At 42.1% G+C, this 17,211-nt stretch overlaps 1 pseudogene across 1 annotated transcript; it reads left to right on the plus strand.

Moving 5' to 3' along the window:
* The first annotated feature begins 225 nt into the window (after positions 1-225).
* On the plus strand, positions 226-16,867 carry LOC145415297 (glutathione peroxidase-like; annotated as a pseudogene). The gene is made up of 5 exons (XR_013900068.1): positions 226-317; positions 2,783-2,954; positions 4,267-4,392; positions 12,400-12,543; positions 15,987-16,867. The product of XR_013900068.1 is annotated as a glutathione peroxidase-like (transcript).
* Positions 16,868-17,211: the final 344 nt, after the last annotated feature.

Here is a 17,211-nt window from a genome sequence, read left to right on the forward strand (position 1 = left end):
CATTTTACCTACCAACCCACAAAGTGTGGATGGACACCTGGAGGGAGAGGCGCCAGCTGCCTGTACCTGATGCGACCCCAGACACTATCAGGCTAACACCTTTATATCAAGAAATACTATCCATTCGGCCACCGCAGTGGTGAGGGGGTACGAAGAATAAATCAGGAAGGGTAATAAGGAAGAATGAGTCAGTGTGGGGTGGGGTGGCGGCTCAATGAGGGCAGGTGGATGGCAAGAGTGTGTGAGTGAAGGGAGGCCACACAGCCACACCGCCCTCCACCACACAACAGGCAGCAAGACAGCCTCCCCACAACCAGGTAACTTGCCTATCCTGGCTCCCAGATACAGATCACCACTAAAGGTTAGTGTTGTGCTACAGAGAATCAAGCTCAGGCAGACCATGTTTTACCATAAACAGGAGAACCGAGTGCTTTAAATGGCCAAAGGGAAATATCAAACACTTAAAACTCAGTGTTTGGTATTCTGTTTCAAATATTCAAAAGAACTCTGTTCGGTCAGGTCAAGTAAAAATTATCAGTTACGGTCCACGTGAGTAATTAGGGAACTCTCTGCACTGCGTTGATGGCTAGAGGCTACACCTAGTAACGTGTCCCTTTGAACACGTGTCTTTGTCTTTGTCAATTCACATAGTTCCTTGAAAGGCTGGACCTTTTCCTACTGCGGAATAGTGATGTCCGGAATTAACTTTTTCCCATGCTAACCAAGTACGGTTCCAGAAGGGGTGTCTGTGAGGAGAGCAAGATATAAGAAAGTTGAAGTGTTGTACAGCACATGTTTCTGTGTGTCACTATTTTGACAGGGTGTAAACATACGCTAGCAAATAAAAGGACATTCTGCTATCACCCACTTCAAATACCCGCCACGGGTGAATTTTAAACAAAGACCCAAGGCATCGCAGAACAGGAGGTGGACATGGTACCAATGAACCACCATGGCTCCATGAGCAGTACGCCATGATAATGAAAGAAGTAGGGAAGTGACTTAGGAGCTCAGTCAATACAAAACAATACAAGAATATATTTGGTAGTTGTAAGAAAGAGAGGAAAAAAATCATGTCCCCCAAAGAACGAGAAGTCATTATGGGATTCAATAAAAAAAATCATCCGATAGTACTTATGATCAATTTAAATATCTCCCCTCTACAAAGGGTCATTTACTACATGGCAGCTATAGAGAACAACACCCTTACAGATATATGAGGTTGACAACCATGTGCATATTTCAGCTGCACAGGTGGTGAAGCAATGCAAGCTGGAGGCATGAGTAGGTGACACCCTGGGAGAGGTGGAAAAGGGAAGAAGGGGAGGGAGAGGGAAAGGGAATGCAAAGTGCAGGGAGTGACGGCAAACAAAGGTAGGAAGTGGAAGAGAGAAGAATAGCCGCTGGGATCTCAAATCAAGTGCACTCGTACAATAATGTCTGGGTAGAAGGAACGTCATCACGCGGTGGCACTGATATTACCAGGATGCTCCACTGCGCGGTTAGAAAAGCATCCTACAACTTCCTGTCCCCTGAAAGGAGGGTGGATGCCAGGAGAAGTCCAACTTCATCTTGTAGTAAACGGGGTTCACATTCAGATCAGACTGGGACCACAACTTTAGCAAGTGTATACAATGTCTAACAGGTCACCATTCTGACTATTTCAAATCAAAATATTACTCCTTGGGATTGGGAGAAGCAAGAAATGTGAGTTCTGCACGTGTGAACCACATAAAAATCAATCTGGTACGACGGAGCATGATCTACATTAATACTGACAATAAAAGGAAACAAAGGCCATGAGATTCAAAAACGTAAACATAACTACAGTAGTTCAAGAAAGGGTACTGAAACAGGTGAGGCTATCCAGTGATTAAACAGACACTGACAGGACACAAAGGACACAAGACTAATACTGCAGGCGTTTAGGGCCAGAATGATACAGCCAAAGTTAATACTGCTAGCATGACGAGCCCAGGTAGGTAAAATTATACGGTAAGGCTGACTGAATGGCGTTGAGACAATAGTACAGGAAGTAAGACTAACGCTACAAGTATGACTGACCTGAATAAGAATGATAATGGGAATATGGTATAATGGTCACGGCGGAAAACAAGAATAGTACCGGTACTCGATGGCTAAGAGTCACGGCGGAAAGCGGGAATGGGTCATTTGAGGGGCCGTGGGAGGGAGGGGGGGGAGAGGAATTTGGGGGTGTACGTTGGGACATGATGTGGAGGCACGAACATCAAAACTGAGGATGAGACAGACAGGGTCACGGAGCAAAATGCTAGAACATCACCAGGGAAATGAGGGTGTGAGTGGCTTGGGATGGTAGTATAGGTTAGGCGGGCAAGGATATAGCAGGAGATTCAGGGGCAGTGGGTACAGGATCTGCATGGCGTATACAGCTTGTAAAATAGCGAGCTGATTCTTTCAGTCAACAAAACCATTCTAAGATCCTTATGAGATCCTGCTGAGGAGGAAGTGCCTCACTTTGCGTCAGTGGAGGTGCTGAGGTGTGTCCCTGGGGTATGGCAAGGTAATTACTTCTTGGGTGGTATGAGAAAATTACTTGATCTGGCTTTTCAGACCACACTGATTTGTGTGTAACTTAGTTTCCATATTCAAAATGGAAAGTACTGTATATGTACACAGACATACACAAACACACCTATATATACTGTAGAGGTTATCGCGAAAAGTCTCCCCCAAATTCGTCTGTAGGTACGTAATTGATATATTAAAGTATGTGTAATATGGGTACTACTGTGGCCCTCAGGATGCTGTGGGCGGGCCTGGTGACGCTGGCGGCGGTGGGTGTGGCGGCGCAGGATCGGGTGGAGTCACGGGCGTGCTACCACCACCCATCTGCAGGAGGAACCATCTATGACTTTGAGGAGAGTGACCTGTTCGAGACCAAGAACATCTCACTGGCAGACTACCGCGGGCAGGTTGGTCAGCTGACTTCATCAATTCTCTTTTGACCTCTTGTACCTGAACTACATGTGTGCAAAATATATTAGCCTTAAAACGAGGCAAAATGAATGATGATGATATTATTGGTTGGCTTAAACACTGTAAAGCGACTTTATTAAGTTTAAATCCATCACTACCAAAGAATTTCCTCTAAGCTGAACAAAATCATCAGGCGGCTGCAACTGTACGCGTGGAAAGAGGGACTGTACGATTTATAACTCCCTATACATCCGACACCCTTCACTACCCTCTCCTTCAGACTTTAAATCAATACACAGCCTAGCCTCGAACCCCAACACCTCACATATGGGACTAAATTATTACATACACGACTCCTCCCCAGGTGTAAATGAACAAATGGCGGCAACTGTACAAAAAAAGAGATGGGCTTTACATTTTACCACTATGCTGCATATAAAGACGCCTTCACCATAACTCCTGCCCTCCCTCAGGTCTTACATCAATACTCGTACTTAACCTATCCTCGCCCCCCTACTCCTCAAATAAGGGTCTGATGTTATATGTATAGTCACTGATATTAGTTCCATAAACATTCCATTTCTTTTACTTCCCCCTAGAAGTTAATCTTTCTAAGTCGCATTTTGAGTGGTATGGAAGGATTCGTAACATCTACCCCTAAGTGATTTACTCTGTACATTACACCCCAGTATCTTCATGTATGCTACTGATTCAAACACTGCCGATAATGATACGATAAAAATAACTTACAGTATAATGTTAAGATGTAATGTGAAAAATAAATCACTAAGGAAGAGATGCTACGAAGCTTCCTATGTCACTTTAAATAAGGACCTATGCTTAGAGAGAGACTTGGCATGCTGCTTTGCCCATAAATGATTCTCTGATATGGAGCGTCGGGGAGGAAAGGAAGAACACGCCTGAAATGTGAAGCAGACGCAGTGAAATATTGTAGACGACCATGTCCTAACTGGGAGGTAGGAAGCAGTGGAATAGTAGGTGAACATGAACCAAGTGTGAAGGAGATGCAGTGAAATTGTAGGCGCACATGCCCTAAGGGGATGCAGACGCTGTGAAATAGCATAACCAAAGTGTTAAACAGACACATTGGATTAGCAGGTGTACATGCTCTAGGTGTGAAGCATGTGCAGGGAATCAGTAGGTCCAAAGTATGAAGCAGACGCCGTAGAAGAGTAGGCGTGTGAAGTAGCCGTAATGGAGGCGAGCATGCTTTAAATATGAAGCGGACAAAGTGGAATAGCAGGCAAAACTTTTGACCCTAACTGCACTACCTTTACCCTTCTCCAGGTGGTACTGATCGTGAACGTGGCCACCTACTGAGGCCTTACCATTCAGTACCACGAACTGAATGAGCTGCACCAGTCCTACTCCAACCTCACCGTGCTCGCCTTCCCCTGCAACCAGTTTGCCAAGGTACTGTACGTGGCAGGGTTGTGTTGTGATATAAAGCTGCAGTTTGAGTCTGTTTGCAACTTGAACTGAAACAGGGATTTTTATACATGTTTATACTTTTATCTTAACTCAAACAGGTATCAAACATGTCATGAACGAACTAGCGCGAATATCGATGTAAAAAAGTGGCGAAAGTATTTATAATAATTTACCGTTCTGGGGACTTGCTCATCTTACAGAACAGCTAAGATTCTTTAAATATGGCCTCTGGATCTTAAGTTCCATGATTTCGTGTCGTAGTTTTGGAGGCTGTTTGGGCGCTTTCATCAAAGAACCATCTATTTCCCACTAATATATGAAATTATTCTTTCTCAGTCTTGTGAACAAACTTGGAAAGATCTATATATATTCCTCTTACGCTAACCTGGCCTAATACTGCCATCTTTACATCCCGAATCCTGAGGTAAAACAACAGATTAATACTGGAATATGATGCTAGTCACGATTCAGTTTCATAGAAGGATTGTACAGCCATATCATTTTCTTATTCTGCCGCTGGGCTTGATGAAATCAGCCGAAGAAGGACGAATATCTGGGCTAGGTTATGGAAAAGAGAATGTGGTTTGGCCAGGTGTCTGTCAGGGTTTGTGATGTAATATAAAGATGCATTCATAAGGCATCTTTTCATCAACAATCACTCTAATCCTGTTTCCTACTTTTTTTTTTTTTTTCCCCAACCAGTGAACGAAGCGACAGGGATTGTGTAATTTGAAAGTCGGGTCTCAATACTCTACCCTGAGATTACGGCTATATTCTCAGTCTCCTCAATCCGAACAACCATTTTAATATTCTTGCTATTTTCAGGCCATTTAACTCAGGAAAGATCTGTAGTGTTGCAAGGGTTTATTAATGCTACATCGTTCCCTTTAGGTAAAGAAAAAACGAAAAAGAGTATACAAAGATCGTCTGGAAGTAGGAAAAAAATCGTTATCTGATTGAAGACACTAAAAATCTAATCGCGAAGAGGACGGCAAGTTTCAAATACTTCATGGTGATATATAAGATGTCTATTTATCACCTATTAGCCTGCATCCCACATTACAGTGAGCAGTCGGGTACGGCACAGAAACCAAACACGTTCTGTCTTCGTCAAATGCTTTAGAAATTGCCGACAAAAAATGAGGGCTAGCCTTCCTCTTTTATGTTTATTCCTCTTCAGTGCGGTGACGTTTTATTAATACAGTATTATTCATTCTTCCTCCAGAAAGTTTTATTCAGTGAAAAATAAGGCTGTGAATGGTTACTGGGGAGCCCCGTCAACACAAAAGGTTTCTCCAAAGTAAAGTAAATAAATGAATAAATAACAGAACCGTTTGAAGCCAGCAAGAATATACTAAAACGTCATTGGATTTTATGGGGTTAAGCATACTGCCGTCCGTGATTGCCAACAGGGGACTCGGCGTTGTATTTATGGGGCCCTTTGGAGATTTCGTAACACCTCCTTTTTACCGATTTATTCTCCACATTACAACTCCGTCTCCATGCAAAGTATGCCGATTATAAAATTATATAAACACCGTATAGGAGCATGTTAATGTGTAATATGCAAAACAGATAACGAAACAGCTGGTACTACGAAGCCTCCTATGCCATCTAGAATACAGTACAGGCCTTAGTGTCAAGAGCCCGTATTCTCGTCGGTTAAGGAAGCTCCCTAACACCTCTTCCTCAGCGACTTATTTTTTGATACGCTGGTTATTATTATTCTGCACATCATTTATGCATAGTGTGGCGATATTATAACGGTCTACACAACACACAAGGGGGCGGTAAGGTGCAATAAACGAAATAAATCGATAAGGAAGACTAGAGACCGGGCCATGAATCGAGTCTTGTCCTTCTCGTTGTCATTTTCCCTCATAAAAAAATTAATCTAGAACTAAATATGTTGCATCAAATTTCATGTCACCCAATACAGCCCAGGAAAAATGTGTTACAAAAACATCTGACATCAGCGTCACAGACTAAAGCCAAACTAAGGGCAGGACTCTCGTACTGAAACAGCCAGTGAAAGTTGTACCCAACTCTTCCAGTTTGAAGGAAAGAGTAATGGAGAATTAGCACCAAGCCACAATACGGCTATATGGCACGGTAGGAGTAGAGGGAAAATAAGGGCAGGAAGAAACACGAAAGCACTATCAAGAAGAGAGGCAGGACAGAGGAGCAGAAGCGGACAGTAAGAAGAGAAAGACTGGAGACAAAAAGGCCCCTTTTAGTCGCCTCTTACGACAAGCAGGGATACTGGGGAAGTATTCTTTCTCCCCCCCTCCCCAGGGGGTTCTTCCAGTCTGAAAAGTCCCTCTTACGCTGCTGAAAGTCGTTTAGAGCTACCAATAATAATGAAAACATTTCGCCCTCAGACTGAGGAAAGTAAGCCCTTGAATCCAGTGACATGTTTGTTGTGCTATTCCTATCTCCAGACTAATTTATTCAGCTTAGAAGGTAACCTTACTAGTGCAGGGGTTAATAAATGCTATACCTAACCCCTTCAGTCCGAAAAGTCTATCACAAAGGAATTACAATCGCCTGGAGATAAGAAAAAGAAAAAAAAAAAGGCCGATGACTGTAAAAGTTAAGCTTGCAAATCTCCGCCCTGTGAGGCAGAGTGGTGGGGGAAGTGAGGATGGAAGGCCAGGTAGAAGAGCCTTGTCACCTGAGATGAATCATGTCTCAGGCATCACCTCTCTCTCTCTCTCTCTCTCTCTCTCTCTCTCTCTCTCTCTCTCTCTCTCTCTCTCTCTCTCTCTCTCTCTCTCTCTCTCTCTCTCTCTCTATATATATATATATATATATATATATATATATATATATGATGTGGGTTATATTTCTTGTCTTGTCTTAGTATCTTTATGCTTAATTCACTTATTTTTTTAGTTTGTTGGGGCCAAGCTTCATTTTCGGGTTGCTGTAATCATGCTTTACAAAACGTAATAGTCAGCTGGAGAGGTGGGTGGGGGCAGAGGGATTGGAAGAGGTTTGAAAAAATAAAGACATAATGAAAACTATACTACAGTACAGAACTATAAAGGAGATTGCCTTCGTCTATGGATGCCTTAAAACCAAATGTAAGCCGAAATCTATGCCTGTAAGCGCCTACCACCGTCTAACCGCATGTCTGTACAATTGCTATACTTCCCTCTCAAAAAAAGAAAAAAATCCAAAAATTGTCAGTCCAGTAAATCCCCCTTCCCAGAAAAAAAAAAAAAAATCCCTAAATATTCCAGTTCGTCGAATCTATACATGTAAAAAATAATCCATCCTCTCCAACATCCAAAAATAACCCATCCTCTCCACTCATCCAAGAATAAGCCATCCTATCCACTCATCCAATATAATGTAACCTATCCACTTATCCCAAAATAATCCATCCTATCCATCCACTCGAAAATAATCCATCCCAACGCCCAGTCCATTACAATCCACCCACAATCTCATCCATCTGAAAAAATTAACCACTCATCCATCCCATTAAAAACTAGCTAACAATGACGTTCCAAGAATAAATATAAATACATAAATAAACAGATGAAAGAAATAAGCAATCCACCTGTTCTTGAAAACTATCCAGAATAAATCCACTGAAAAAAAAAAAATCCCTGTCCCTATAAAGAAAAATCCGGAAACAAGTAGAGAAATCCACCAACCAAAAATAAATCCATTCACCCACTAAATCCATGGAACAAACCTACCTAAAAAAAAAAATCAAAAGAATCCACTCATCAGAAAACTTACACACACATAAAAAATAATCCACCTCCATCATGTCAGTCCACCCACCCACTTTTACAATGAATTAACCTACCTGTCTTTAATATACAGTAATCCACCCACTTTATTAAGGAAACCAATCTATCCACTCACAAGCAAATGCACCGACCCTCCCACCTAAATGAAAAAAAAAAGTCCACCTACCCACCTGTAACAAAATCCACCCACTCAACTATGTAACAGAAATTCATCCACTTGAGGGACAAACGTTTCGAGGTGGTTTGGCCATGTGGAACGTATGGAGGGTGAGGAACTAACTGCAGCATGTTTACTCCAACGAAGATCCTTAACCCCTTTCATCTCAAGTGGGGGGTCAACTTGATTGGTAACCAAGGAGACTCATTCCTACCTCATAAACTAGACTCATCGGATTTCACACAACCGCGATTTGGCTTTCAAGTTGTGTGGGTGCTCCGTTCCCGTCAGATGAAAACAAAACTTCTATGGGAGTGTATATGAGACTGCGATGGCTGGAAGGAGGGGAGGGAGAGCGAGAACGAGGTGGAGAGATAAGGTACAAAAGTATGTGCGAGAGGGCGATGGTGCGTCGTGGGAAGTCAGGTCGTTACGGAATTCTGAGAGTCACCTGGAGGTCCTGTTGTCGAGGACACCCTTCCACAGCTTACGGTGACAGACAACAAACAAAATATAATGTACCAAGTCATCATATTCCGCATTACACGTATAACATTTTGCTTCTTCTCCTCTGTGTCTTACCTGTCTTGCCTTTCATGAGTAGGAAGTTTCTTCTTCTTCTTCTGGATAATATTACCACTTAATACAGGCTTGTTAATGTGTGCTCTTGCCCTCCTATTACCATTGTTTTAGAGAGAGAAAGAGAGAAAGAGAGAGAGAGAGAGAGAGAGAGAGAGAGAGAGAGAGGGGCTTGTTAATGTGTGCTCTTGCCTTCCCATTATCATTGTTTTAGAGAGAGAGAGAGAGAGAGAGAGAGAGAGAGAGAGAGAGAGAGAGAGAGAGAGAGAGAGAGGTTTGTTAATGTGTGCTCTTGCCTTCCCATTATCATTGTTTTATAGAGAGTGTGTGTGTGTGTGTGTGTGTGTGTGTGTGTGTGTGTGTGTGTGTGTGTGTGTGTGTGTGTGTGTGTGTGTGTGTGTGTGTGTGTGTGAGAGAGAGTGTGTGTGTGTGTGTGTGTGTGTGTGTGTGTGTGTGTGTGTGTGTGTGTGATGTCAAGCATGACTTTTTCCATTACTTCTTCCTTCAGCTTGTCTGCGCCCCAGTTTCTCATCTTCCCTTATATGTCTTCATTTATCATTTTCCTCATTTCGTCATACTTTACATCGCTGTACTCTCGCATCTCTTTTCCATCTGCCTCCACACATCATTTTCATTTCTCTTTAGGAAGGCATTAGCATCATCTCTCAATATGCGCTGTTATGCATACGGTGTACTTCAGCTGCCCTACCCCAACCACATCCACCACAGAGGAAGCCCGTATCTCTTGTATCAGCGGGGTTACCTGTGTATTAACCAGGTGCTCCCTCGTTACACCATGAAACTGTTTTTTAACCTGTATTGGTCAGTTTCTCACACTACGCAGACACACACACACACACACACACACACACACACACACACACACACACACAAGGATTTCACTCAGCTTCTTAAAATGGTCTGGGTATAAGATGGATTAAACAAGCTAGTAGTGCCCATACGAATAACCAAAAAGGGAGACAGGCCTGGATGAAGTATATAATGTCAATCCTAGCTTATATCCTGTGCAGCAACAAAGGGTAAATGCTGCTAATAACACTGAAGGGCAGAGGACAGAGGCAGGTGTGAGAAGGGTGGACAGGTGGCACTATATCAGCTGCGGCTCAGTTGGTTACACATTTACAGACATTCTCGAGCGCAAACTGTGTCTAATATTGTTTGTTTATACTTACAGTAGGTCTTCACTCCTACAGCTGCCAAATATTTCACAGTCAAGCTACAATGAATCTCAACAGAAAAGACAAATCAGATACCAGTTGACCGCTATGAGCATGCTTATCCTGGGAACTGGTTAAAATTCTTGATAAATATTGACTCTGGTCCCTCACACTCACTAACAGGCAACATCCGCTTCTCCATCACCACCACCATTGACCTCCATCACCAACACCACCATCACTGCTGCCTCCATCACCAACACCATAACACATACTCCACGACCACCACCACCACTGACTTTCATCACCAACACCATCACACATACTCCACGACCACCACCACCACTGACTTTCATCACCAACACCATCACACATACTCTTCACTTAATTTCTTTTACTCACATCGAGGAAAAGCTATCAGACATCAAAGCAACTGCCAGCTTAATTCCTTCAACCTGAGGACGTCTTTAACATTTCGTTCCTGCCAGCTACAGACAATTTTGTTCTACTAGGAAGAAACGAGGCCCATGTAGGTTTAAATTCAAGGACTGATTAGAGTCTACTGCTTACATGATGCAGTTCAGGTGGGAACAAGTGGTCACCCTCGCCTTAAATGTTATGTCCCAGTTCCCTATGCTCCTGATGGGGTACTGAAGGAGTAAGCAGCCTCACCATACGTCAAGGCAAAAAAATTCATGAAAAAAAAAAGCGTCATCATACTAAAAAGTTTAAATGCTGGCAACCTGCCTTTACATAAGAAACACAACGAAGTAACAAATAAATTCTTGTAACTAAACACAGTGATAAGCATTCTGTTAAAACACAGTACTACACGTTATTTTTTACATTATTACACGCGACACACATACAAATCTCTATATTTACCCTTAGTTTCCCCAGTTAAATGACGTATGATAGCCCTAGTAGTAGTAGTAGTAGTAGTAGTAGTGTGTGTGTGTGTGTGTGTGTGTGTGTAATTCACCGGGTCGGTCAGGATCACTTGATGGTCGTGATTGTCAGCTTTTACCCTCCCGGAAGGGAGCTGAGAGCTCATATAGTCCGATCTAAGGGCAAGGCTGTGACCTTCACACACGCACACACCCGTCCCCTTGCTCAAAGGGGACAGTAACCACCCACTTCATCAGTGAAACTTTTCGCAACCTGAGCGAGGCGCGAACTCCCGCCCACCAGTTGGCAAGCGGGAACGTTACCACTGCACCAGCGAGCGGTGTGTGTGTGTGTGTGTGTGTGTGTGTGTGTGTGTGTGTGTGTGTGTGTGTGTGTGTGTGTGTGTGTGTGTGTGTGTGTGTGTGTGTGTGTGTGTGTGTGTGTGTGTGTGTGTATTTTGTCAGTTGGAGGAACAAGACAAACGGTATACTCGCATTTTATCACCATGATTTCATTTATTTATTTAAGTAACAACGGAGGAGGGAAAAACAATAGTAAATTTTATGAATGGACGACACCAGATTACTGGTGTCCTCCACTAATAAAGTGAAGGCTATAAAAAATAACATCTTCAAATCAGTGACCTGGAATTAATACCAATACTTGCATAAGTGGGAGACTGACCAGGAGAGCGTTTTAGGAGACCTTGACCTCGATGGAGATAAGGGTGCAAGGGTAAGTAAGGGAGGGTGGTGGCGTATTGTGTGAACTGGATCTTAGTGGAGTACGCAGACTTGCGTAGAAGGTCCTTTTGTTGTAGCAGCCCCAAACAGGATATGGATTCAAACAACAGATTCGTATATATTATGGTTTCGTACATGATTTGGGTAAACGTTGCCGCGCAATGTGTCGTCCTTCTTAAGTTATGGAAGTGGCCACCCGAGTCTAGGGCAAGCACTTAAAAAGCTGTAAGGAAACCATACTGATGTAAATACACTATGAAGGTGGCATGAGTTTAGAGGATTATGTTTAGCCTTACAGTATCAAGTGGGTTAACTCCATCACAAGGAATCCTACTGGTAGTTCAGACTGAGAGACACTGGACCAAAAGGGGCCCCTCACACACGAGGAACTGAACCTCACAGAACCCTGCCTTGCCTTGGCGGAACAGTCAGGCTTTGCGCAGTGAAATGGAGGAAGTCTACCCTGCAGATGAGTCACAACCACTATCAACACTTCTGGACTGTCTTAATTGGGTCCTCTTCATGTATCAGGTACAGTACTGTGAATCAGAATGTGATTTACGGTACTAGTCATTATTTTATATCATATATATATATATATATATATATATATATATATATATATATATATATATATATATATATATATATATATATCTGCTGTGCCTTCCTTGCAGCAAGAGCCGGCGGCCACTGCCTCCGAGCTGATGAATGGCCTAAAGCACGTGCGACCAGGAGGAGGGTACGAGCCTAACTTCCCCATCTTCAAGAAAATTGATGTCAATGGAGATACTGCCCATCCCCTCTACAACTACCTTAAGGTAACATACCGGTACAGTACATTAAAGGGCTGCATCGGCATTAATTTAGCCAATTACTGCTTAGTCAATTGCTGACCAATATCAATTGACCAGCAATTACAAAGAATAATGACTCTGACTAGTCTTAAGATATCTGATTTATTGGACCTTAAAAGACATCCACCTAATGTAACTGTCAACTTAGAATTAGTCGCGGTGTTGGAGAGGAACATCCTCCTGTGGTGGCATTGATATTCTCAAGCAGATCCATTGCTTTCCCGGTTATTCAAACGTACCTTAACCTCCCCACCCCCATTCCCGAAAGGAGGATGGTGGGCTGCAGGATGTGGGGAACTTTACCAGCATCCCTTGAGTTCACGTGCAGATGACTGTGATGTCCCCATGGTTGTTTAATAAAGACAGAATATGGATGGGATTATGAGAGGTAAAATTCGAGTTATGGAGAAAGGGATGAGGACAGTGATGAACGGTGAAGAGTAAAAACAGTATCTCGTATTTGTTATACGCAGATGATATCGCTAATTGAGAACAACAGCTTTGCAGACAGGTAGGCTAGGCTACAGACCTTTGTTGATGTCTGTGGGCGTCGTCCTTTGAGAGTGAATGTAGATAATAGCAAAGTGATGGTAGCTGAGAGATAATGTGACTCCCAGTGTGATGTTTCGGATAATGGAGAGTTGAACTGATAAGACAGCTAAGTACCAGGGTGTAGTGATAGAAAAAGAGAGCTGTGTGTGTGTAAAAGAAGTGGAAAGTAGAGTGGTACAGACCTTGATAAAAAAGAAAACAAGTCTTAATGTGGCAGCTGCAAGAGGGTTACAAGCGGATATGCGACTTTGGTGTGACATGAAAACAAGGTCAAGGATTACTGCAGTGGAGATAGGGATTTCTGAGAAATGTGTGTGAGTGCAGTGAGTCGATAGGATAAGAAAACGTGATTAGTGAAAGAAATGGAGCAAATCTGCGATTATAAAAAGGGTCTATGTGAGAAAGTCTGACGGTGGAAGGATGTGTGAAAGGGTGGACAGATGTGGTAAATGAGTGAGTGAGAATGTGTGGTATGGAAGTTGATGAGGCCAGGGAACTGACAGGGATTTGGCTGGCTGGAAGAATTTTGTGAAGGGCAGTGCATGACAAAAGTCTGGTACCCTCCCTTTTTACAGATAATTATGAAACAAATTTTTGGAAAGGTGTGCCTGCGAAATGGAGTCAGTAGTTTGGTACCCCCCCCCTTTTTTTTTTTTACTGACAAAGCACTTGTGTGGAAAGGTCTACCTGTGAGGCAGAGCCAGAACTTCAAGGGGTTTGAATGAAGGGTGAATGAGTGACCTATTTTGATGGGCATGCTGTTGCTGTTTAATTCTCTCATTAATATTTCTTTTTTTTATCCTACTTCGCTCCAGTGGGCAGGAAAAAAAATGCAGGATGATGGTGGTGATGAGTAATTTATGTACATATAGTACAGTACGACAGACAATGTTAAAAGCTTGCACAGGTCAACCTTTTTTCACCTGATAGCTTCTTACCAAGCTGCATGTTTCTTGCAGCTTGGAAGCCCCTTCTCAGGACATCATCTCATGTTTTCCTTAGTTTGCCAGCAGGGACAGTCTCTTCCATATTTACGTTTGTACATCATCTCATCCACTACCTCTTAACACTCTGTGTCAAAACACTCTTAAATCCACACATTATACTGTTCTTCGGTGTGGCACTATACAACTGTCTCATCTCTCAATTTATGTACTCAATGTTGTAAACATCCCCTACTGCTGCCCATTTCACTACCACAAGGTACCTTACTCTACACTCAAACACATATAAGTTCCATTGAAAGTTACATAGGGAAAATCCCCTCACTGTCAGTAGGGGCAAAATCTCTCTGAACTCCTTCCAATTAACTTCTGACTTGTGCAATTGTGCTATCTTCTGCACCAAAACATCAGCACACTCAGATCCATATCCTCATCAGTCTCCTCAAGTACTGGCTGGACAACAAACATCCCTTGCTTATGGCATACTCTACCTTTCACACCACATCTCTTCATGTATCCACTCTCACAAACACAAGCTGGAGTTACTAGGTACAAGACCATTGCAACCACTCTCCACCAACAATCCTTGTCCACTGCGCTAAACATATCTTTTGTCTCTCCCACATGTACCATCAAAACCTCAAAACTTCATACCCTCCATCAAATTCCTGAACTTCTCCACAGCAACAATCTTGCAGCCAGCATCAAATCACTGGAATACAATGAGGCTTAAGAGCGTTCCTGAACTAAAATTCCATGGCAATACTTCAAGTACTGTGACAAACAAAAAGGAGACTTGCACTCACCTTTAATATAAACTCCATGCTCTCTACTCTACCACTCTCACATTTGTTCTTGAGCCATACTTACTGGTATACTTTCACTACCAGGCACACTGGCTATGCTTCCAGTCCCAACTCTTGTTGCCCACTGCAAAGCCTCTCTAAGCACCCCATCATATGCTTCCTCCAAATCTACAAAAATTGGTTAGAGTTCTCTCCTTTTTACTTGAACTTCCCCTTTTACCTGTTTAACAACAAAAAGAGCATCTGTTGTACCCTTATCAGTCATGAATACACACTGTATTTCATAAATTTTCACACCCTTACCACGCTCTCCCACACCCTATCAGTACCTTCATCTCATTCATCAAATTCACACCCCTATCATATCCATCCTCAAATACACTTCCCTTCCTCTTGTAAACATTCATTCACCTAACATAACAACTTCAAATCCCTCTCATATCCACACCCAAATGTATTTTTTTCCTCATGTAATCAGCCACAGTCACACTATAGAAATCCTCCCTCACAGTTCACTAATTAAGTCAGTTACCATTCCAACACTCACATCACATTAAATTACCATACCAATACTTCAGTGACCAATCCAAAGCTACCACTCATCTTGCCATTCTTCATTAATTTTTTATCTATCACTGTCTTGACACTGTCATACTTGATCAGCAGTGACAGACCAAAGCTGGTGGTGCTAAGTGTGAACTATCCCTATCCAAGTACAGTAAGCCCTTGTTATAAGTTATTCCCCCCCCCCTTTTTTTTTTTTTTTTGCTATCCTTCTTCTTTTCCTTTTTATAACCTATCCTTCTTCTTCTTCTTCTTTTTTTCAAGCTATCCTTCTTTTTTTTGCTTTTCATAAGCCATCCATCTTTTTCTGCTTTTTATAAGCTATCCTTTTTTTTTGCTTTAAATCTAAATTATAGAAAACTGAGTACTTTATTAATGTGTCAGTGCTACCTATAAGGCTAATTTTTGCAGTTTCCCTAGTTTAGAGTTGCAGTTGTATGAAACAGAGCTAATTTTTTTTCATGCATCACTGATTTATAACAATGACTGCAAGTATTATCACTATCACTCTAGTTCTCAACACTCACTCCTGCCCCACCAGGCCTACTGCCCAGCCACACGTGAAACCTTTTCTGACCCTGACTACCTATACTACAGCCCCATCCGCTACAATGACATCCGCTGGAATTGGGAGAAATTTCTGGTGACAAAAAGTGGCAAGCCCTTCATGCGTTATGACCCTCTCACAGCTCCAGAGAAAATCAGAAAGGACATTGTTTTTCTTCTGCAGCAGAATGAATAACAAGCTTAGAGAACAATATTTGGTAATTCAGTTTGATGGACAACTTACACCAAAATATTCAGACATTCTATCATTCATAGATTCATATATATATATATAATATACACTTTCTCAGCATCCCATGCTTCTTTGCTCACAATTATAGTTTCAAAGCAGTACTGGAGTATACTTCACACTAAAACATCTTTGAACCAGTGTCATACACAAAATGTATAAGCAGTATTGTATATGTACTGTACTACTGAAAAAAGAGATAACAAATCTGTAATTAGCAGCAGAAGTCAGTGTGCTTTTGCATATCTGCTTATAATATTCTGTCATAACACTGTTGTAGTTCATACTTATGATAATTCACCAATGACTGTAGCACCACTAATTATGGGATAATAATACGGTACCATATACAGTACACCACATAGTCAGCAAGCTTATGCAATGCACAGCAATCATATTTTCTTGCTGTGATCAGACCTTTGCCGGTGTAGTCCTGAGATCCAGCATGGTGTCATGATGGCACCGCCACAAACCCAAGGGTAGGCAGTGCTTGATGGGTAACCCCAAGTGTGGTTTTCTAGCTCATTCAGCTACATTTGGGCTATTCCATGTCATGCTGGCACTCAGGTTACTATGCATGCTTGGGTAGGATTGCATTATATAAATGGCGTTCTGCAGCTACTAGAATGATATCGGTATTGCATGCATGTGCTCAAATAAACATAACTTTACTGAATTTTTACTCTCTGATGTTTACCATGAATGAAAAATCTCTTTAGGATGGAAAAATGGCAGACACAGTGATCCCAAGCATTACATTCAAAGTAAAAAAGAAGACTATCAGTGGAATGACAAGAGGTATGGCAGGAGGTGATGATGGTTTCACCACTGATCTTATTAAGGATGCAGGTAACTTTGCATTACATGCATCAGCAAACTTATACATGAAATGATTAGAAGCCAAAACAGATCATGGAAAAATGCACTTATTTACCCTGGTTTATGAGTAGACATATGAAAAAGCAACACT

The sequence above is a fragment of the Coenobita brevimanus genome, chromosome 102, assembly GCF_032717465.1.
Source record: "Coenobita brevimanus isolate Jiangsu-jjx chromosome 102, ASM3271746v2, whole genome shotgun sequence".
NCBI classification, from domain to species: Eukaryota; Metazoa; Arthropoda; class Malacostraca; order Decapoda; family Coenobitidae; genus Coenobita; species Coenobita brevimanus.